This window comes from Herpailurus yagouaroundi, unplaced genomic scaffold (assembly GCF_014898765.1).
Source record: "Herpailurus yagouaroundi ecotype Mexico unplaced genomic scaffold, PumYag 28, whole genome shotgun sequence".
NCBI classification, from domain to species: Eukaryota; Metazoa; Chordata; class Mammalia; order Carnivora; family Felidae; genus Herpailurus; species Herpailurus yagouaroundi.
The window spans coordinates 29,619,681-29,642,948 of NW_024412376.1; the positions used below are offsets into that span (position 1 = coordinate 29,619,681).

Sequence of the window (23,268 nt, forward strand, 5' to 3'; positions counted from 1 at the left end):
GGCTGAAGGGGTAGCAACTCTAGAGAATGTTCTTTTGACAGGAAAGAAGCTCCCACGGAGATGAACATACACTTTTAGAGTCTTAACACCTAGTTTTAGAACAAGCACAGTGTCACTTCCATCTCTATTTTTTCAGCTAGTGCTATTCACATGGAAAAATCCCCAAATCAATGAGCTAGGAAAGTATTCTCTTCCCCAGGGGGAGAGGGGGTGATAAAAAATGAAATTTTGATTAAAAAAAAATTACTGTCACAGTTGTTCATAAAATATAATTACTTGGGATTGACTGAAAATTAAGGTGAAACCAACTTATCTTTCTAAATAAATAAGGGAGTTTTTCAGTGATCAAATTAAATGAATATAGATAATATCTGGGCTTAAATGAGATTTGTCTCAAGTCACACCAATGAAAATCTTATTGTTTTAAAGTAATATATCTCAGTAAATACACTTTGTATTTTTTCTTGTTGTTGGAAGTAGGACCAAGTAAAGATTTTAGGAGAAAATAATTTAGGAAAAAGAATTAGAAAAAACCTCAATGAATATTGGAGAAATTCAAGTGATCAAACTAATCATACCTAACTATGAATGAAAAAAAGGGGCTCCCAGTACATAATGTTATTGACAGACCCTATAATAACTGTATACACACTTTTCAGAATTATTTCTCCTTATTAAATATCTAACAAAAAGTGACAATTGTGATATTACTGGCTTTCATTTGGGGACCCAAATCTGATTCTATACTTTCAAGGTTATTTTCTGCAAAATTTGTTCAACCATGAAAGACACCAGTTTACTGTTCACAACATATGCCTGTGGCTGCAACATCTCAGTCCTGACAGGTCTGAAAATATAAGGCCTTTGGCACAAAAATCTATCTCATTAGCTTTTCCATTTGTATGAATATTGTTAAGTGTTTGGGTTATACTACTTTCATCATACAGATGGAATAACAATCAAATATTAGAATGTGGCCCTCTTTTTTCTGAAACATCCATTATATTATCATTAAACATTTCCTGGGGCATTCTTTGTCTAATTCAATATCATATCTTCTTCCTAGAACTCACTTGTCTTATGCTGCTTCCATTATAGTACAGATATTAAAAACAGATAACCCTTATCAACTCTAAATCCAAACAATTACAAATTCAGAGTTAACGACATTACGCCCCTTTCCAAAATATCAACTGTGTAGTCAGTCAATAGACCTAAAGGATTAAAAAGTAGAGGATAAGACTCAAGTGTTCCTTTCTCCATTCCTAAGTCTTAGTTCTTTACAAATTGTCTAAATGCAGATATTTTCAGCAAAATTATATAAAGACTGTCATTGCCTTATTATGCAGTTATGCTTGTTTGGTGTCTCCCACAGATTTTGAGAATGGTGCTGTTGCTTCTGAATTTGCTGACTCAATTCCCTTAATGCCATGTCCTCTACTAACGCAAAATATCATTCTTCTTAACTCTTTTTAAAGAATTAATTACATCAGGGGCGCCAGGGTGGCTCAGTCGGTTAAGCATTTGACTTTGGCTCAGGTAATGATCTCATGGCTAGAGAGTTAAGAGTCCCCATCAGGCGCTGTGCTGACAGCTCTGAGACTGGAGCCTGCTTCCAATTCTGTGTCTCCAGCCCCTCGCCCGCTCCCTCTCAAAAATAAATAAACATTAAAAAATGTTTAATTAATCATATCAATTCCAAAGAGGTAAAAATAATAATAGCTAACCATTGTGAAAGCTTACTATGTTGCAGGTATAATTCCAAAGACTTTAAATGTATTAATAATTAACAGATGCAAAACCCTAGTAGGTTACATGTGATAATTTTCTCCACTTTATTGAGGAAATTGAGGAATAGAATATCTGTAACTTTCTTGATGTGGCACAAGCTGGATTGATATTTAGTTTACTATTTTTTTTATACTTTGGCTAACTTCAAATGGAGAACATGAGTGAGTTGATGGAAGTTAAAGAGTCAGGGGTGATATGGGAGCATGTATAAAATAATCAGTGTTTACATATTAAAATAATTGTTTATGTATGTGTGTTCATGTACATTAGTGTGTTTATATAGAAATTACCTATTTGGGGTGTTTGGAGATTTATAAAATGATATTAATAATGTGTTTCATGTTTTTAAAAATCTACAACAGAGTGGCTAATCTCAGATATAGAGTTTCTTTAGAGATTTATACATATTTTCCAGTGTCTGAAGGTCAGCAAGGTGTCATAGAGTACATGGTAGTAAAGTATTCAAACATTTTCATCTTCATAAACGGCCTTTCAGTTAGCAGTTCTCTTGAAATATGCTAGCATTTCTTGGGCATTCAGGAGTTTATTATCTTCTAAATATCAGTTCATTACATACTTTTGTAAATATTGTTGCTTCATAAAAAGTACACATTCCTGTCATATGATTAGATTATATAATGAAGGATGTTTAATCCTCATGTATTGTTAAGCGTAGGGAAAAATACATTTTTCAGAGGAATAAGAAAGTAAAAATTCAACTCTCTACAACAATGTTAGATGGTTCAGAATATCTTATTGTTATGTCATAAAAAGCCTTGGAGAGAGATGACAATGTGAACATACTTTGTGAGCTAATATATTTAGCTCCTTTACTCTTTTTTTATCTCATTTTTTATTATATGAAATTTATTGTCAAATTAGTTTCCATACAACACGCAGTGCTCATCCCTAAAGATGCACTCTTCAATGCCCATCACCTACCCTTCCCTCCCTCCCACCCCCCATCAACCCTCAGTTTGTTCTCAGTTTTTAAGAGTCTCTTATGTTTTGGCTCTCTCCCACTCTAACCTCTTTTTTTCTTTTTTTTCCTTCCCTTCCCCCATGGGTTTTTGTTAGTTTCTCAAGATCCACATAAGAGTGAAAACATATGGTACCTGTCTTTCTCTGTATGGCTTATTTCACTTAGCGTCACACTCTCCAGTTCCATCCATGTTGCTACAAAGGGCCATATTTCATTCTTTCTCATTGCCACGTAGTACTCCATCGTATATATAAACCACAATTTTATTATCCATTCATCAGTTGAAGGACATTTAGGCTTTTTCCACAATTTGGCTATTGTTGAGAGTGCTGCTATAAACATTGGGGTACAAGTGCCCCTATGCATCAGTACTCCTGTATCCCTTGGGTAAATTCCTAGCAATGCTACTGCTGGGTCATAGGGTAGGTCTATTTTTAATTTTTTGAGGAACCTCCACACTGTTTTCCAGAGTGGCTGCACCAATTTGCATTCCCACCAACAGTGCAAGAGGGTTCCCATTTCTCCACATCGTCGCCAGCATCTATAGTCTCCTGCTTTGTTCATTTTGGCCACTCTGACTGGCGTGAGGTGATATCTGAGTGCGGTTTTGATTTGTATTTCCCTGATGAGGAGCGATGTTGAGCATCTTTTCATGTGCCTGTTGGCCATATGGATGTCTTCTTTGGAGAAGGGTCTATTCATGTTTTCTGCCCATTTCTTCACTGGGTTATTTGTTTTCCGGGTGTGGAGTTTGGTGAGCTCTTTATAGATTTTGGATACTAGCCCTCTGTCTGATATGTCATTTGCAAATATCTTTTCCCATTCGTTGGTTGCCTTTTAGTTTTGTTGATTTTTTCCTTTGCTGTGCAGAAGCTTTTTATCTTCATGAGGTCCCAATAGTTCATTTTTGCTTTTAATTCCCTTGCCTTTGGGGATGTGTCAAGTAAGAAATTGCTGCGGCTGAGGTCAGAGAGGTCTTTTCCTGCTTTCTCCTCTAGGGTTTTGATGGTTTCCTGTCTCACATTCGAGTCCTTTATCCATTTTGAGTTAATTTTTGTGAATGGTGTAAGAAAGTGGTCTAGTTTCATTCTTCTGCATGTTGAAGTTCTCCCAGCACCATTTGTTAAAGAGACTGTCTTTTTTCCATTGGATATTCTTTCCTGCTTTGTCAAAGATGAGTTGGCCATACGTTTGTGGGTCTAGTTCTGGGGTTTCTATTCTATTCCGTTGATCTATGTGTCTGTTTTTATGCCAACACCATGCTGTCTTGATGATTACAGCTTTGTAGTAGAGGCTAAAATCTGGGATTGTGGTGCCTCCTGCTTTGGTCTTCTTCTTCAAAATTACTTTGGCTATTCGGGGCCTTTTGTGGTTCCATATGAATTTTAGAATTGCTTGCTCTAGCTTTGAGAAGAATGCTGGTTCAGTTTTGATTGGGATTACATTGAATGTGTAGATAGCTTTGGGTGGTATTGACATATTAACAATATTTATTCTTCCAACCCATGAGCATGGAATGTTTTTCCATTTCTTTATATCTTCTTCAATTTCCTTCATAAGCTTTCTATAGCTTTCAGCATACAGATCTGTTACATCTTTGGTTAGATTTATTCCTAGGTATTTTATGATTCTTGGTGGAATTGTGAATGGGATCAGTTTCTTTATTTGTCTTTTTGTTGCTTCATTGTTAGTGTATAAGAATGCAACTGATTTCTGTACATTGATTTTTTTATCCTGCAACTTTGCTGAATTCATGTATCAGTTCTAGCAGACTTCTGGTGGAGTCTATCAGATTTTCCATGTGTAATATCATGCCATCTGCAAAAAGGGAAAGCTTGACCTCATCTTTGCCAATTTTGATGCTTTTGATTTCCTTTTGTTGTCTAATTGCTGATGCTAGCACATCCAACACTATGTTAAACAACAGCGGTGAGAGTGGACATCCCTGTCGGGTTTCTGATCTCAGGGGCAAAGCCCCATTGAAGATGATATTAACTGTGGGCTTTTCATAAATGGCTTTTATGATGTTTAAGTATGTTCCTTCTACCCCGACTTTCTTGAGGGTTTTTATTGAGAAGGATACTGGATTTTGTCAAAGGCCTTTTCTGCATTGATTGACAGGATCATATGGTTCTTATCTTTTCTTTTATTAATGTGATGTATCACATTGATTGATTTGCGAATGTTGAACCAGCCCTGCATCCCAGGAATGAATCCCACTTGATCATGGTGAATAATTATTTTTATATGCTGTTGATTTCGATTTGCTGGTATCTTATTGAGAATTTTTGCATCCATATTCATCAGGGATATTGGTCTGTAGTTCTCTTTTTTTACTGGGTCTGTGTCTGGTTTAGGAATCAAAGTAATACTGGCTTCATAGAATGAGTCTGGAAGTTTTCCTTCTCTTTCTATTTCTTGGAATAGCTTGAGAAGGATACGTATTATCTCTGGTATAAACATCTGGTAGAACTCCCCAGGGAAGCCATCTGGTCCTGGACTCTTATTTGTTGGGAGATTTTTGATAACCGATTCAATTTCTTCGCTGGTGATGGGTCTGTTCAAGCTTTCTATTTCCTCCTGATTGAGTTTTGGAAGCGTGTGGATGTGTAGGAATTTGTCCATTCTTCCAGGTTGTCCAGTTTGTTGGCATATAATTTTTCATAGTATTCCCTAATGTTTGCTTGTATTTCTGAGGGATTGGTTGTAATAATTCCATTTTCATTCATGATTTTATCTATTTGGGTCATCTCCCTTTTCTTTTTGAGAAGCCTGGCTAGAGGTTTCTCACATTTGTTTATTTGTTCAAAAAAACCAACTCTTGGTTTCATTGATCTGCTCTACAGTTTTTTTTTTAGTTTCTATATTGTTTATTTCTGTTCTGATCTTTATTATTTATCTTCTTCTGCTGGGTTTGGGGTGTCTTTGCTGCTCTGTTTCTATTTCCTTTAGATGTGCTATTAGATTTTGTGTTTGGGATTTTTCTTGTTTCTTGAGATAAGCCTGGATTGCAATGTATTTTCCTCTCAGGACTGCCTTCGCTGCATCCCAAAGTGTTTGGATTGCTGTATTTTCATTTTCGTTTGTTTCCATATATTTTTTAATTTCATCTCTAATTGCCTGGTTGACCCATTCATTCTTTAGAAGGGTGTTCTTTAACCTCCATGCTTTTGGAGGTTTTCCAGACTTCTTCCTGTGGTTGATTTCAAGCTTCATAGCATTGTGGTCTGAAAGTATGCATGGTATGATTTCAATTCTTGTATAGTTATGAAGGGCTGTTTTGTGACCCAGTATGTGATCTATCTTGGAGAATGTTCCATGTGCACTCGAGAAGAAAGTATATTCTGTTGCTTTGGGATGCAGAGTTCTAAATATATCTGTCAAGTCCATCTGATCCAATGTCTCATTCAGGGCCCTTGTTTCTTTATTGATCCTGTGTCTAGGTGATCTATCCATTGTTGTGAGTGGGGTGTTAAAGTCCCCTGCAATTACTACATTCTTATCAATAAGGTTGCTTATGTTTGTGAGTAATTGTTTATACATTTGGGGGCTCCCGTATTCAGCACAGAGACATTTATAATTGTTAGTTCTTCTTGATGGATAGACCCTATGATTATTATATAATGCCCTTCTTCATCTCTTGTTACAGCTTTTAATTTAAAGTCTAGTTTGTCTGATATAAGTATGGCTACTCCAGCTTTCTTTTGACTTCCAGTAGCATGATAAATAGTTCTCCATCCATTCACTCTCAATCTGAAGGTGTCCTCAGGTCTAAATTGAGTCTCTTGTATACAGCAAATAGATGGGTCTTGTTTTTTATCCATTCTGATACCCTATGTCTTTTGGTTGGTGCATTTAGTCCATTTAAATTCAGTGTTACTATAGAAAGATACAGGTTTTGAGTCATTTTGATGTCCATTTTGATGCCATGCTTGTAATGATGTCTTTGGTACTTTGTCTCACAGGATCCCCCTTAGGATCTCTTGTAGGGCTGGTTTAGTGGTGACAAATTCCTTCAGTTTTTGTTTGTTTGGGAAGACCTTTATCTCTCCTTCTATTCTAAATGATAGACTTGCTGGATAAAGGATTCTCGGCTGCATATTTTTTCTGTTCATCACATTGAAGATCTCCTGTCATTCCTTTCTGGCCTGCCAAGTTTCAGTAGAGAGATAGGTCACGAATCTTATAGGTCTCCTTTTACATGTTAGAGCACGTTTATCCCTAGCTGCTTTCAGAACTTTCTCTTTATCCTTGATTTTGCCAGTTTCACTATGATATGTCATGCAGAAGATCGATTCAAGTTACGGCTGAAGGGAGTTCTCTGTGCCTCTTGGATTTCAATGCCTTTTTCCTTCCCCAGATCCGGGAAGTTCTCAGCTATTATTTCTTCAAGTACCCCTTGAGCACCTTTCCCTCTCTCTTCCTCCTCTGGAATACCAATTATGCGTAGATTATTTCTCTTTAGTGCATCACTTAGTTCTCTAATTCTCCCCTCATACTCCTGGATTTTTTTATCTCTCTTTTTCTCAGCTTCTTCTTTTTCCGTAACTTTATCTTCTAGTTCACCTATTCTCTCCTCTGCCTCCTCAGTCCGAGCTGTGGTATTGTCCATTTTATTTTGCAGCTCATTAATAGCATTTGTAGTTCCTCCTGGATGTTCCTTAGTCCCTTGATGTCTGTAGCAAGAGCTACAGCTTCTCTGCTGTCCTTTATACTGTTTTCAAGCCCAGCGATTAATTTTATGACTATCATTCTAAATTCACTTTCTGTTATATTGTTCCAATTGTTTTGATCAGTTCATTAGCTGTCATTATTTCCTGAAGGTTTTTTTGAGGGGAATTCTACCGTTTGTTCATTTTGGATAGTCCCTGGGGTGGTGGGGAACTTGGGGGCACTTCCCCTGTGCTGTCTTGAATAACTTGCGTTGGTGGGCCGGGCGCAGTCAGACCTGATGTCTGCCCCCAACCCACTGCTGGGGCCACAGTAAGACTGGTGTGTACTTTCTTTTCCCCTCTCTTAGGGGCGGGATTCACTGTGGGGTGGTGTAGCTCATCTGGGGTACTTGCACACTGCCAGGCTTGTAGTGCTGCGGATCTGGCGTATTAGCCAGGGTGGATCGGCAAGTTGCACAGGGGTGGGAGGTGCAGGCTCAGCTCGCTTTTCCTTGATGATATGCTTTGGGAGGGTCTTGTAGCACTGGGAGGGAGTCAGACCCGCCAGAGGGATGGATCCGCAGAGCACAGTGTTCGGTGTTTGCATGGTGCAAGCCAGTTCCCTGGCAGGAACGGTTCCCTTTGGGATTTTGGCTGGGGGATGGGCGAGGGAGATGGCGCTGGCGAGCACCTTTATTCCCGGCCAAACTGTGCTCTGTCATCGAGGGCTCAACATCTCTCCCTCCCGTTGTCCTCCCGCTCTCCGAGTAGAGCTGTTAGCTTATAGCCTTCCAGATGTCAAGTCCCGCTTACTGTCAGAACACACTCCGTCTGGCCCGTCCACTTTTGCAAGCCTGACTCGGGGGCTCTGCTTTGCCAGTGGGCTGCCCCTCTAGCCCAGCTCCTTCCCGCCAGTCCGTAGAGTGCGCACCGCATGCAGCCCTTCCTACCCTCTTCCGTGGACCTGTCGTCTACGCTTGGCTCTGGAGAATCCATTCTGCTAGTCTTCTGGCGATTTTCTGGGTTATTTAGGCAGGTGTAAGTGGAATCTAAGTGACCCACAGGACGCGGTGTGCTCAGAGTCCTCCTACGCCGCCATCTTCCCAGAAGCCTCTAACTCCTTTACTATTAAAATAGCTTTCACTCTTACATACCCTTTGAAATAACAGGTGGGGCACAAAAATATGAAAACAAAGTATCCATTACTTCTGGGAACTTAGAACAGAACTAGTTCAGAAATATCAAATACATTCTCCTTGATATAGAGGAAAGATGACCTAAATAATAGCCCAAAGTCCAATTCATAGCTGCTTTTTACTAAAAACTTGTAATGACTAAAAAATAAAAGAGTAGGGGAGGTATGCTGAACCAAACCAATAAGAGGGTCCACACTGATATGGCATTTTTAGGGTGAAAAAATAGCAGGTGTCTTCAATAGAAAATGTAATATATCCTTATGCATGTGTGTCTTTAGATCCATTTCATTATAGTTTGGGCAAAGAAAAAAGATTATTTTTGTGCCATATTTCTGAAGATTTTTTTTCTTATGAATTCAGAAATAATTTTCAGTAATGCTTAGAGTTTTTGAAGAATCTCTGATCAATGTGGATGTAAAATTGGTTAAGTTTTATACCACTTTTGTACATTCTGTAGTATCAAACAAGGTTGGTTGTAGAGTTACTTGGTTCATCATACTTATAGGTACTCACTATAAATGATTAGGGAACAATGTTCATTCCCATATGTTTCCTTGGTGCTAGAATAACAAGTTCAAATCCATCAGAATCCATAGTTATGTTACTTCTTACAAAACAAAACCAAAACCAAAAGCAAACTTCCATTATCTTCCTACATCACTCAGACTTAAAATCCAACACCCTGCATTGTCCTGCAAGGTTCTCACAATCAGGATTCTGCAATATGCATAATTACCTCTTGGGCATCATTTCCTTTCTCCCTCTTACTCATTTCATCCAGTACCTCTTGCTCTCTTTCTGTTCTTCCTTCACTATAAGCATAATGCTGATTCATTTACCTGGAAAAAAGGATCCTCCTAGGTCCATCTGCCTATCTCTTGTCCTCCATCCCATTACATCTTTAATTGTCAATTGGAGAGTGAGGCGTTCTCAGACTACTTTTTTCTCTGACTACTTTAAATTGCAAGTAGTCCCCAGCATTCAATGTCCTCCTTCTTAGCTTTATTTTTATTCTTGCATCTATTAATTTTAATATACTGTATATATAATATTTATTACATTATATATTGTGTTTATTTTTATATAATATATTAATTATATTACATTACATTATATTATATTATATATTTATTGTATTATTCATTATATTATATTTATATCATATTTATTAGTATATTATATATTATTTTTATATTTATTATAATATTATATATTAATGCTATATTATTTATTAATATTTATACAATATTATATATTAATATATTAAATATATACATTTAATATATATTATTTATTATATATTACTTAAAATGCATATTATATGTTATATATATTTATTATATATTATACATAACTTATTTATATATATTATATAATATTATATATAATACTTATATATAAATATAGAAACAAATATATATTTATATATAATAATATAAGTTATTAATTATTGTATATTCAATATTTTTAATATTATTTAATATATAATATACTATACATAATATATTATAACATTATTGTATTAATGTTTGGCTACACTGCAATATAAGCACTATGAGGACCGAGTTTACTAATACAATTAAATGTCTAGCACCGAGTGCTGCCTGATGAAACTTGTTCAACAAATAGTTTATTCCCCTAAAAATGAAAAAAATACATTTTTGTACCGAAAATAACTATATACATTTGAGCACCTATAATATAAATTTACTTTCAGTTAATTGTTAGTATTTTTTTCTTTATTTCACTAAGTAACCTATCAGTAACAGCATAAGAATGTGTGAATAAAACACACACACACACACACACACACACACACATGAATTACTTTATTATTTAAACATATGTGAATTAACTCATTATTCAATTGAATCCCCAAAAAATATATTTTAGGAAACCCTCAAGACTAGTTGCAGATGTAAAATGAGTATTGATGTGACCATTCTAACTATGTAAAAACTACTAACAAAATGCTATTTTTTAAGCACCAATATTTGTTACATAAAGATAGATTTTATGAAATAAAACATGTGAATTCTTTGAACTATCTTTGGATTTTATATCAGACAGAGAAACTATGAAATAGAGTGGAAAAAATGCCATAAAGTGGTGTTGAAGTGAAACTAAACCAATCCATAAAAATACCAGATTCATCATTAAATCTCTATTAAAAAATAATGAAAAATATGAGATAAAATCTGAAGAATTGGAGGTCACATTCTCTTTGTATTAACTGGTTAATAGTTTAATTTTCCTTATTCTCACTTCATTGATTGTTCCTTAAGGATATACTTTTAATAAGTTTATAAACCATTATAACCCTTGTTATATGTTTGAAAAGTGACTTCCATAAATTTATCATCATTAAAAAGTAATACACAGACATATTAGCATTTGTAATCATTTTTCACCTACATTACTCTTCATGAATTCTGTTCATAAGACATTCTACCTCTAACAATCATTGATCAAGAATGTCTCTTAATGTTGAACAACCAACACAATAATTTAATGCAGAGTTTAATAAGACTTCTCTAGAGTGATCAACATGGATTTTCCTTTCTTAAGTAAATTCCAAAATATTTATATACAATTTTCTTTGCATTTTTTTAACCTTTCAACTTTTAGTAACATTTTTCTCTTAGGACTTGCTTGCCATTCATTTTTTATGATTTTGTTATTTATGTTCAAAATAGGAAATTATTTTTCTTTTAACAATAGCAATGAGAATGTATTTATATTTTATTGTCCCGAAACTTCAAATACTTTTTTGAATTAGTAATTCTTAAAATAAATTTAATATATTTTAATCACATTCTTTCCCTTAATTTTTAGTTTTAGGAGAAAATTATGTTTAATTATGGAGAAGTACGCCTCGTGTTTCTTTTCTATTCCCTCATTAGCATTACATTTACAACACTAATCTTTGTTCCTAATTGGGGAAGAAAATTGAAGCAGCAATGGCAGAAATATGAAGATGTTTTGATATGAGTATTTTCATTAGTAAATTAAAAATAAATAAAATGTATAGTTTCTGTGGAAAAAATACAAACTAATTCAGACTAAGGCAAATTTCTAGTTATCTCGAGGGCTCTGTGCAGGTATTTGAGTAGAGGTAGCTGTTTTTAATTGGAATAAACCATACTAAATAAACCCCTTATAATTGTTTATTCTTTTAATCACACATGGTGACTTTTCCAAAGCTAATTATTTTCCCTTATCCAGAATGAATTTTCTGTGGCATCTAGTAAATTCTGATCAGTTTGTCTTCTGAAATGTTGATGTGTATTTGATGTTAATTCAAAGCATTATTTGAATATTTCTTTATATTCATCTTTAAGGTTCAAAAGCTGCCACATACATCAAATATCCTTTGAACAAAGAATGATGTGATAATGAGGGGGAAATGTGCTTACCAATTGCATAGGATATAATAGCATTGGCTCCCTGACCTGCATCAAACAAAGAAACAAGACAAAAGAAAGAATGAAAAGAAACTGCCAGGCATTGGATCAAATGAATTGGTTTCCTCACTAAATAAACAATTTAGAGCTCCTCATCACTTCTCAGTGCATGTTCACATGTCATCCCTGGTAACAGCTCAAAGCTGATTTTGTGATGTCTCTGACTTGGTATCAGAGTTTCAGAAAATATCTTTTCTTCTTTTTTAAAGAACTTAGACTATGGATAAATAGCCTGTTAAACATAAAGTATGCTGCAACTTTTTGTATTTGTACTGTAAAAGTTGTATCAGACCTACACATCTCATGTACATGTCCCCAATGTGAAGTCTTCCAGAAGTACAGAACAAACCATTTCCTCAATATCAGTGCCAGATTCAATGACAAAGTAGATCTTCTAATTATTCTGGAAGTTAGTTAAGCTATTTTCCTTTCAAGTCAGACACAGTGCACCAAGAAAATAGGATGGGGAAACAGATTGGTTGGAATTTGCATTCTTTTATATGTTTCATTCATGAATTTCTATTTGGTCTTATCCAAGTACCACCCCATTTTTCTGAATTTTGTTGGTACAAATTTGTTGGTACAAAATTACTTTTTAATCCAAATAGAATGGCCTCAGCTTCCATCCCTGGTCCTATCAAAAATCTCCTTCTACCATTACATCACTTCTGATGATGCCTCAAAAGTTGGTTATGTTCTATGACTTCACACCCATGATATTTTTTTAATTTTTTTTTTTAATTTATTTTTGAGACAGAGCGAGACAGAGCATAAGCAGGGGAGGGGCAGAGAGAGAGACACAGAATCCGAAGCAGGCTCCAGGCTCTGAGCTGTCAGCACAGAGCCTGACGCAGGGCTCGAACTCACGGACTGTGAGATCATGACCTGAGCTGAAGTCGGATGTTTAACCGACTGAGCCACCCAGGCTCCCCTTCACACCCCTGATATTTGTTTTCAGACCCAGTTTCAGCTGTCACCTGTTAGAGCTGTCCTCTTTTGTCCATGTGTATGCTTTATTTCAGCTTCAATTTCTCAAAAAATAAAGACAAAAACAAAAAAATGCAAGTCTATATCAGTAATACTTTGAAAATTTGAAGATAACAAGAATGTGGTGGGAAAGTAAAGATTAAAACCCATCTCTTTCTGCCATCTTGGAACCTGCCTGGTGGGAACAAGACTCCTGAAATGACAAATATGTCTGGAATGCTGTAGTCCAAAGTCATTTTTGCTGGCTGTAAGTGGGGTCTCTGGAACCAGAGGGAGCACACAGCTCTTCTTAAATTTGAAGGCGTTTATGCTCGAGATGAAATTGGATTCTATCTAGGCAAAAGATGTGCTTATGTGTACAAAGCAAAGAACAACACAGTGACTCCTGGTGGCAAACCGAGTAAAACCAGAGTAATCTGGGGAAAAGTCACTCATGCTCATGGAAACAGTGGCATGGTTCATTCCAAATTCTGAAGCAACATTCCTGCTAAAGCCATTGGTCACAGAATCCGTGTGATGCTGTACCCTTCAAGGATTTAAACTAACTGAAAATTAAATAAAGGTGTAGATTTGAAAAAAAAAAAAGATTAAAGCCCAAATCAGAACATAAAATAAATTAAACACTAGTATTCTTCCAAGTTGCTTTTTCATCTTTCACCCTTGCCATTGATAATTCTTATCATTCCTGATTATCCCCAAATCCAACCTTTCCAACATTATGTGGATATTTTCCCCCTCAATAGCCATTTCCAAATTCCTAAAAATATCTTTTCTGCAGAGTTTTGAGAACCCAATTTCTGCATTTTTTACTAGGTTATATGAAGTGACGTAATTCTTAAATTGTTTTTCTGTTTTAATTTCAGTATACCTTCTTCCCCATCCAAATAAATAACAACAAATACAAACAAACAAGCAAGCAAGTAAAAGCCATTGTGTATGATACTTATAAGAAACACTTATAAGGTTTAAAATGGAGGGCCCTGGACATTTCTCAGACTTGTTTATTTGGAATTATTGAGCTATTGGCACTGTAACCTGTCTTTCAGTGAGTTGGCAAGGTGATGCACAAAACCACATTAAGGTTTGACAGCCACCTACATGAAAATAGAGCCTTTCTCTCTTGAGAATTACAACATCCTCCTTAGATCACTTTCTCAAATATGAGATAGACTTATGTATTTTATCTCTGGTTTCCACTCTTGTTTTCTTTTCTTTTTTTTTCTTTTTTTGGTTTCCACTCTTTTGAAACATAGAGTTTTAGAAAGTATGCTTCTTCTAATATTTCATTGAAAAATAATGACATTAAATGATATAAAATGATTTAAATTACATTTATAGACATGAAATTTTACAATAAAAGTTGTTGATACAACAATGATGTCTTCATTATTTGTAACTCATAACATAGTATGTATCTTTCATTTATGCCAAAGCATTTAAAGTGTTTACTCTATGCAAATCATTGTACTAGACTCAGTGAGGATACAAAACTGCCTTCCTGAAACTTACAGTCCATGGAGGAAGTCCTGAGATTTATACAAATTGGTATCAAGCCAAATACACCTTAATAATTATTATTGAAAGAACCTATAAAGCATACAAAGAGTAACTACAATAGTAACAATTTTATAAAGAGAAACTATAGCTTTAAATCACTTAATTATGCCTAAGTATTTTTAAGCAGTTGTTAAGCTGAGGGTGTTTGGATGTTTGTAGATGCTGATGAAAAACAAATGATAGAGGCAGGAAAAGAGTGTGTCTGTAGGACAGTTTGTTGGGAAACATCGTCAGAGGATTAAATGAGAATATATATTAAAGAGTTTAATAAATTAAGAGATTCACTTTGCTTGTTCTACTATTGTATACTAGCACACTAACAAATGCAGATGTAAGTAGTGCACAACATATAACCAATCCACTGAGCAACTCCTATTTTATACCTTACAATTAACAGCTTAATGTAGTTTACTACAGGTTTTCACAAGTGATTCAAACCTCTCACCTTGGCACAGTAAAGTAGACTGGCATATAAAATAAAATACATAACTACTCATTTCTTCTATGGTGTCTTATGGCCCTGTGTCCATTATCTATATCTATATCTATCTATCTATCTATCTATATATATATATACACACACACACATATATACATATACATATATATATACACATATACATATACACGTATGTATATATATATACACGTATGTATATATGTGTGTGTGTGTGTGTATATATATATATATGGTGAAAGTCTCTAAAAACTGTTAAATATCAATGTGCCCTCCCAAGAAGGAAAAATAAATTCCATTTTTTGAGCCAAAAAATATGTAGTCTTGGAAAGACTTTACATAAATGGCCATGTGTATAACCTGCACAAAATGAAGCTATTTTAAATTTACAGACTACAAGCAACTGAACCCAAATGCCTATTCTCTGTTCTACACTTCAGCTAATATTGCAGAAGTAATGACAGTTTTAAGAGTTGCTATTATCAATTCTGTATAGTGTAGCAAGATACCTTAAGTTACAACAAAATCTTAGGAAATAAACTGAATAAAATCTGTTATAGAAATACCCTCCTTTTTATCAACTCCCACCCTCCCCCACCCCTTCAAAATCACAAGTAGTTCTCTCTGACAAACAACATAAGAATTGTGAAAACCCAATTTATGTAGCATATCTCTTGGTCCACTGTCTGGCCATTCTATCATGTTCTGCTCTGTTGGTCATATACTCAATGGCAACACTATGCACCAAAGGGTCAGCAGGATTACAGTCTGTTAAGAAGGGAGAAGATAGAAAGGGGAACTTTAGAAAAGGTTAGTGCTGCACTCCAATTATCTTCTTAATATGTCCAAGCAAATAACTCCTTGACTGTTAATATTACAGTGAGAGGTTATCGTCCAAAATGTAACCTTTGGAGGTTGAAAGGGGTATTCTGGTATAAAAGTGGTGTAAAGGAGGAGTATACCGCCCTTAAATACAGATCCTGAAGGCCCCAGCATGGTGGATCTCCATTCATAGATGTTACCACCTTTGGGACCAACACTACAGTTAGGTGAAGGATCTAAAGTGATGTCTGCCAGTTCCTTCTGAATCCTCTTTGCGTTAGTATTGAGGAGTTTAGAATTCTTGCTCACGCTAATTTTACTCTCCTTCTTCTTGGGGGCGTTTGTTTCTTTCTTGGTTTATGTTGGAGGACAAAGATGAGGAGGAACTAGTGCTGTCCTTCCGAACGTCATCCAGCGAAGCGAACCCCACACCCCACCCAAGAAAAAGCCCATCTCTTTGTGTCTAACTCCTTTGTGCCACTGCCCTGGTGGGATGCTCCTGCTCCTTGGGCTGGGTTTGGCCTGTCCTTCTGTTGGTGGGAGAGGAGCAGAAGTCAAACTGAGTGATGTTTGAGTAAATATCACTGCATAATATTAAAGTAAGAAAATACTAGTTTAAATTACATGAGAATAGTAAGGGGCTATCGCTAAATGAGTGAGTTTTGACTGTGGTTTGAGGATCAGGAAATCTATACAATAAATATTTTATTTAATAAATCAAATGCTAAAAATACAAAAATACTTACTATGAAAATTATTGAATTTTTTGCTAAGTTCCACAACTGCAAGTCTTTTGATAAAAAAAAAATATATACGTTAGGAAAAAATATATTTTAAGACATGGAAACCAGTAAATTATAAGTAAAATTATAATGTAATTTATAAACAAAATGTAAATTTCCAATAAAATTTATGCCAATTCTAAGTACAATCTTGAGATTTTCTTGTAAGAAGAAATGTCTCAAAATGATAGTCATAAAAGATAAATATCTTCCAGTAAAGCTTTTATTCAAGTTTTTTGAAAACGGTGGATGTATATAATTAGCTAAATTGATTTTATCACACTGGCTACTGCCATTGATAATACTGAAATTGTTTGCAATTATTTATGCATTGTAACTAACTATTATCAACTATAGGAAAACCTATAGACCCTAAAGTTGTTAGCACTTTAGTCCCTTTAGTCGTTTATCACTGCATTATTTTTTGGATAAGTTCAGTGATGAATCTAGACTCACAGAAATGACAAACTGAGAATAAAAAAGACATCACCTAATTTCCCACATCTCAGAAAATCCCTAAAGAGCATCAGTAAAATTGAGTGTTTCCTAAGCGCTGTCACCAAATGTAGAATTTAGGAAGATGGAACTGAGAACTGACAGTCAATTAGAAGCTCAAGGACACTATGAAATGATACATCTGCTGATTATAGGGGGGACTTAACACTAATGTGGAGTGAGTGATTGATATCAAAGTGTGATGGAATGACAACTGTTAAATATTATCAAAGAAAGTGTCTCTTTTCAAAGAAGACTACACTGAAAAAAAAAACAGTCTTTAATTTTTGTCAGTACCTTTGGAAAAAAATACACTGGTAATTCTTTAAAGCATAGGGCTGTGTAGAACATGTATTAACTACGTGATTGGGCAGAGAAAATAGAATTTGGTACATCCAATGATATCAGATCTATTTGCCCAAAGAAAATTTTACTCATAGTTTTTTTAAAGCATTATAAAAGCTTAAAATTGAGCTGAATATGGTGATGTCTCAAAAAAAAAAAAAAGAGAGGGAGAGAGTGAATATTATATTGGCTTATTTGAAGACAGTAGAGGCTTTAGGGAAAAACAAAGTGCTGGTAATATTTTGACTATAATATCAGAGAAACCAATAGTAGTCTCATATAAGTACAGGACATGTTTTTGGATGAGTGATTGAAACGGACTTAAAAAAAAAATAATGAAAGAGGGGCTCCTGGATGGCTCAGTTAAAAATCTGACTCTTAGTTTCTGCTCAGGTCATGATCTCTCAGGTCATGAGCTCAAGCTCACGTAGGGCTCTGCACTAACAGCTGCAGAACCTGCTTGGGATTCTCTCTCTTCCTCTCTCTCTATCCCTCCCCCACTCAGTCTCTATCTGTCTCTCTCAAAATAAATTAATATATTTAAAAAAAATGAGGGGCGCCTGGGTGGCTCAGTCGATTGCCTGACTTTGACTCAGGTCATGATCCCACAGTTCGTGAGTTCAAGCCCCACATCAGGCTTGCTGCTGTCGACATGGAGCCCACTTCAGAGCTTCTCTTCCTCTCTCTTTCTTTCTCTCTGCCTCTACCCTGCTCACACTTTCTCTCTCAAAAATCAGCATTAAAAAAAAATAACGACATAATAAATATTGCCTCAGTGATGGTGTTTACTCTCTAAGCTATCATGTTTTTTTTATTTCTATCTAATATGTTCCATCTATAGTTACAGGTGATAATACATGAACTGTCACTTGAAGAAAAAGTGGGACAGTCAACATATGATAACATTGAATTTAGGGAATTCTAGGTAGAGGAAACAGCTTTTACAAAGACAAGGAGATATGAAATAAATGAGTATACTTGGAGTAGTTACAATATAGAATGAGAGAATCAGGGATCAAACTAAGGTCGAAATATAACCTAAGTAGTCTAGGAGCTCATGATAGTGGATTTTGTTTTCATATATCAGATATAATACAATTTTCCTTAAATAGTATCAAGAAAAAATAAATTTTATGAGGTATTTAAATAATAATGATTTAAATATAGAAATATACTTCTAGAAGATTTGGATTGAAGAGACCCTGCAAATTAAAAGAGTAGTTAAAAAGAGATTATATCATTTGTGTTATAGTTCAAGATATGCTAAGTGAACACTATTATACTGTAAACAGGAAATAAGAATGCATTTATGAGACATTTGGGGTGACTCACTATCCAATTGGTGATATATTAAGGATAAAGAATTGTAATTAAAATAATTTTTCAAATGTGTATGATTTTTAACCAATATGGCTGAAGGAAAAATATAAAATATAAAAATTTGGAAAAGGAGCAATGATTTCAGTATTGATAAGGCTTAAGTTGCCAGTGGGATATCCAGTTGGAGATAATAAATAAATAAAATTTCATTGTCTCGTTAGTTTTGCCTTTCCCATAAAATTCATGAGAAAAAAAAAGGTTTGATGGTCATTATTATATTTGTGTCTTTTGAAGTTTTTTGGTTTAGTTAACTTTTGTTGTGTAACAAACTATTCTAAAACTTTGTGGCTTAAAAGAAATTTAAGTAGTTATTTAGCTCATGTGTATTTGTAGGTTAGCAAAACATCTAGGTGGCTCTTACTGGATCATTCTTACTAGTCTCAGCTGGTCTTGCTTCATGTATTTCAGTCAGCTGGTAGATTGGCCATGGCTGGCTCTTTAAAAAATGTCATTCACAAATGATACCTTGGAAAACTTGGGCTACAGCCCAATGGTCTCACCCTTCAGCATGCTAGCCTAAGTTCATTTACATGGTTTTAGATTTTTAACAGAAGGAGTAGGAATGTACAAAGCCTAAGCCTAAGAAGAAGCATACTACCACTTCTACTGCATTTTGTCAAACAAGGCCAGCCAACATTCAGAAAGACATAAAGGGACTCCATTTCTTGGTGGTTGAAACTATTGCAAAGAGGGCAGGGAACAATATGGGAAAATATTGGATAAATGTTCATAGAAAAGTGCAAGTTCAGTAATCTTTAAAAAGAAAACAAGAAAAGGAACTTTTTATGTCATGTCGAAGGTTAAAACAATGAAGGAGGTTGATTGAAAATAGAAAAGGTCAGATGCGTAGTGGGAAGACAAGAAGAGAGCTTTTTTAAAAAAATGCAAATAAAAATACTCTAGGTAATTTTGAAAATTCTTACTTTAATGTTTATTTTGTCTCCATTATCTATATGTTAGTGGTGAGAAAAGTAAAAATTTTGAAGAAAAATAGACATGACATGTGAACACACTCTATGTACTGGAACTCATTCTTGTGCAATGCCATGCTTCATATTGTCTCCTTCTTTCTTTCTTTCCTTTTTTTTTTTCTATTTTAGTATTGTGATAAACTACTTCATTAAATTCTTGGCAGTTGTCTCATGAAATATCAGTTTTATTTCTGATTCATAACCTTCTTATTATATCCCTTTTATCCATGACTTTAAATTGCCTAATTGAATAGATTTTATATTTCAGAGAATTTTTAGGTTTACAGAAAAAAAAATGAGTGAAAATAGAGATTTCTAATATACCCTCTCTCCTTCTGTACACAGTTGCCTTTATTATTAATGTCTTGCATTAGTGTGATATACTTCTCACAACTGATGAGCCAGTATTGATACCTTATTATGACTGAAGTCCACATTTTACATTAAGGTTAACTCCTTGTGTTGCATATTTATATATTTTTGACAGATGTTTAACATAAATCCACCGTTAGAGTATCTTTGAGAACGTTTCCACGGCCCTACAAATCCACTGTGCTTCACTTAGTCATCCTTCTGTCTCTCCTTCTGAACTCCTGGACAGCTACTGATCCTTTCATTGTCTCGTTAGTTTCGCCTTTCCCAGAAAATCATATTGTTGGAATTATAGAGTACATAACCTTTTCAAATTGGCTGCTTTTACTTAGCAATATGCGTTTAAGGATCCTCCATATGTCTTTGTGACTTGATAGCTCATTTCTTTTTAGTGCTGAATAATATGGCATTGTCTGAATGCATCACAGCTTATTTATCTATTCACCTACTGAAACACCTATTTGGTTGCTTCCAAATATTGGGAATTATGAATAAAGCTGCTACAAACGCTCATGTGAAGGTTTTTGTTTGGACAGACATTTTCTGTTCATTTGGGTAAATATCATGGCTGGATCATAAAGGTGGTGTGTTTAGTTTGAAAGAAACTGCCAAGCTATCTTTCACAGTGGCTTGTACCTTTTTTCATTTCCTCCAGCAATAAATGAGAGTTCTTGTTGCTCCAAACTCATAAGCATTTGGTGTTGTCAGTAGTTTGAACTCTAGCTATTCTAATAGCTGTGCTATAGCATCGGATTGTTAACATGCAATTCCTTAATGGCATTAAACATGTTGTTTACATCTTTTCAAATGCTTACTTGCCATGTGTATATCTCCTTTTTGTAAGACATCTCTTCGGATCTTTCGCCTATTTATTACCTAAGCTGTTTGATTTCTTATTGCTGAGTTTTAACAGTTTTGGAAATTTTGAATATAAATCCTTTGCCAATTGTGTTTTCTAAATGTTTCTCCTCTTATGTGTTTTATCTCTTCATTCTCCTAACAGAACCTTTTACAAGACAGAAAATTTTAACTATAATGAAATCCAATTTATTAATTTTGTGTTTCATGGGTTATGTTTTTAGTGTTTTATCTTAACTGTCACTGCCAAACCAAGAATGTCTACCTCGTTTTTCTTCTGTGTTATATTCTAAGAGTTTTATATCCTTATGTTTTATATTTCAGTCTATGATCCATTTTGAGTTAATTCTTGTGAAAGGTGTAAAGCTTGTGTTTACATTCATTGTGTTGCATGTGGATGTTCAGTTGTTCCAAAGCCATTTCTTAAAAAGACTACTTTCTTTTTCCCCCACTGAATTATTTTCCTCCATTGTCAAATATCAGTCGGTTGTATTTGTGTAGGTGTATTTCTGGGCTCTCTATTCTGTTCCACTGATCATTTTTTCTGTATTTCACTAATACCACACTCTTGATTGCTGTAACTTGACAGGAGGTCTTGAAGTCAGGTAGTTTCAGTACTTCAGTACTCTCACTTTGTTCTTCTTTAATATTGTGCTGGCTATTCTGGATCTTATGCCATTTTATATAAACATTAGACTCTGTTGGTATTCAGAAAATAACTTTCTAGAAGTTTGATTGGGATAGTATTGAATCTGTATATCAAACTGGGAAGAACTAACATCTTGAAGATATCTATTTTTTCAATTCATAAATGTGAATATTTTTAATTATTATCGTTTGCATTTACTTACATCTTTGATTCTTTCATCAGAGTTTTATAGTTTTCTTCATACAGATCTTGTACATGGTTTTTATTAGATTTATATTTGTATTTCAGGTATTTTATGTGTATGTAAATGGTATTATGTTTTTAATTTTTTAATTCTAATTGTTCATTACTGGTATATAGGAAAGCAGTTGACTATTTTGTATTGACCTTGTATCCTTCAGCCTTTCTATAATGGCTTTATTTGTTTCAGAAGTTTTTGGTTGTCGTTGTTGATATTGATTCTTAATGATTTACTTAATTTTCTTATATTTATAAGAAAAAAATCATTTTTTAACCAATCTGTATAGATTTGTATATTTTTCTTGCTCTATTGTACTAAGACTTCTATGATGTTGAATAAGAGTGCTCAAAGAGGAGAGGGTGGGGGCATCCTTGTCTTGCAGCTGATCTTAGGGGAAAGAATCTAGATTCTCACTTTTATTTATAAAAGTCAGTTTATTCTCTATAGTTAAGACTCTGTTTATTGGTTTACTTTCTCCCTTCTCTTTTCCCTTTTGCTCATTTGTTTTGTTTCTTGAGTTGCACATAGGAGTGAAATCATATGGTATTTGTCTTTCTCTCACTGACTTATGTCATTTAGCATAATACTCTCTAGTTCCATCCATGTTGTTGCAAATGGTAAGATTTCATTCTTTTTATGGTTGAGTAATATTCCATTGTGTGTGTGTGTGTGTATGTGGTGTGTGTGTGTGTGTGTGTGTGTGTGTGTGTGTGTGTACCTTTTTCCATTCATTAGTTGGTAAACACTTGGGCTCTTTCAATAATTTGGCTATTGTAGATAATGTTGCTATAAACTTCGAGGCGCATGTAGCCCTTTGAGTTAGTATTTCTGTATTCATAGACTAAATACCTAATAATACAGTTTCTGGATCATAGGGTAGTTCTATTTTTATCTTTTTTGAGTATCCTCCTACTGTTTTCCAGAGTGTCTGCACCAGTTTGCATTCTCACCAAATGTGCAAAGAGGGTTCCCAGCACCTGTTGTTTATTGTGTTGATTTTAGCCATTCTGAAAGGTTTGAGATGGTATGTCATTGTAGTGTTGATTTGTATTTTCTTGATGATCAGTGATGTTGAGCATCTTTTCATGTGTTTGTTGACTATCCGTATATCTTCTTTGGAAAAATGTCTATTTATGTCTTCTGCTCATTTTTAATCAAGTTATTCAGGTTTTGGCTGTTGCATTTGATAAGTTATTTATACATTTTGTATACTATTCTTGATAATGTCCCAATAGATTATTTTTGCTTTGCTTTTCCTTGCCTCAGG

General features: G+C 34.6%; 2 pseudogenes; one reads left to right on the plus strand and one right to left on the minus strand.

Moving 5' to 3' along the window:
• The first annotated feature begins 13,279 nt into the window (after positions 1-13,279).
• Positions 13,280-13,657, plus strand: LOC121014947 (60S ribosomal protein L35a-like; annotated as a pseudogene).
• A 2,087-nt stretch (positions 13,658-15,744) lies between these two features.
• Positions 15,745-21,101, minus strand: LOC121035500 (ubiquitin-conjugating enzyme E2 E1-like; annotated as a pseudogene).
• Positions 21,102-23,268: the final 2,167 nt, after the last annotated feature.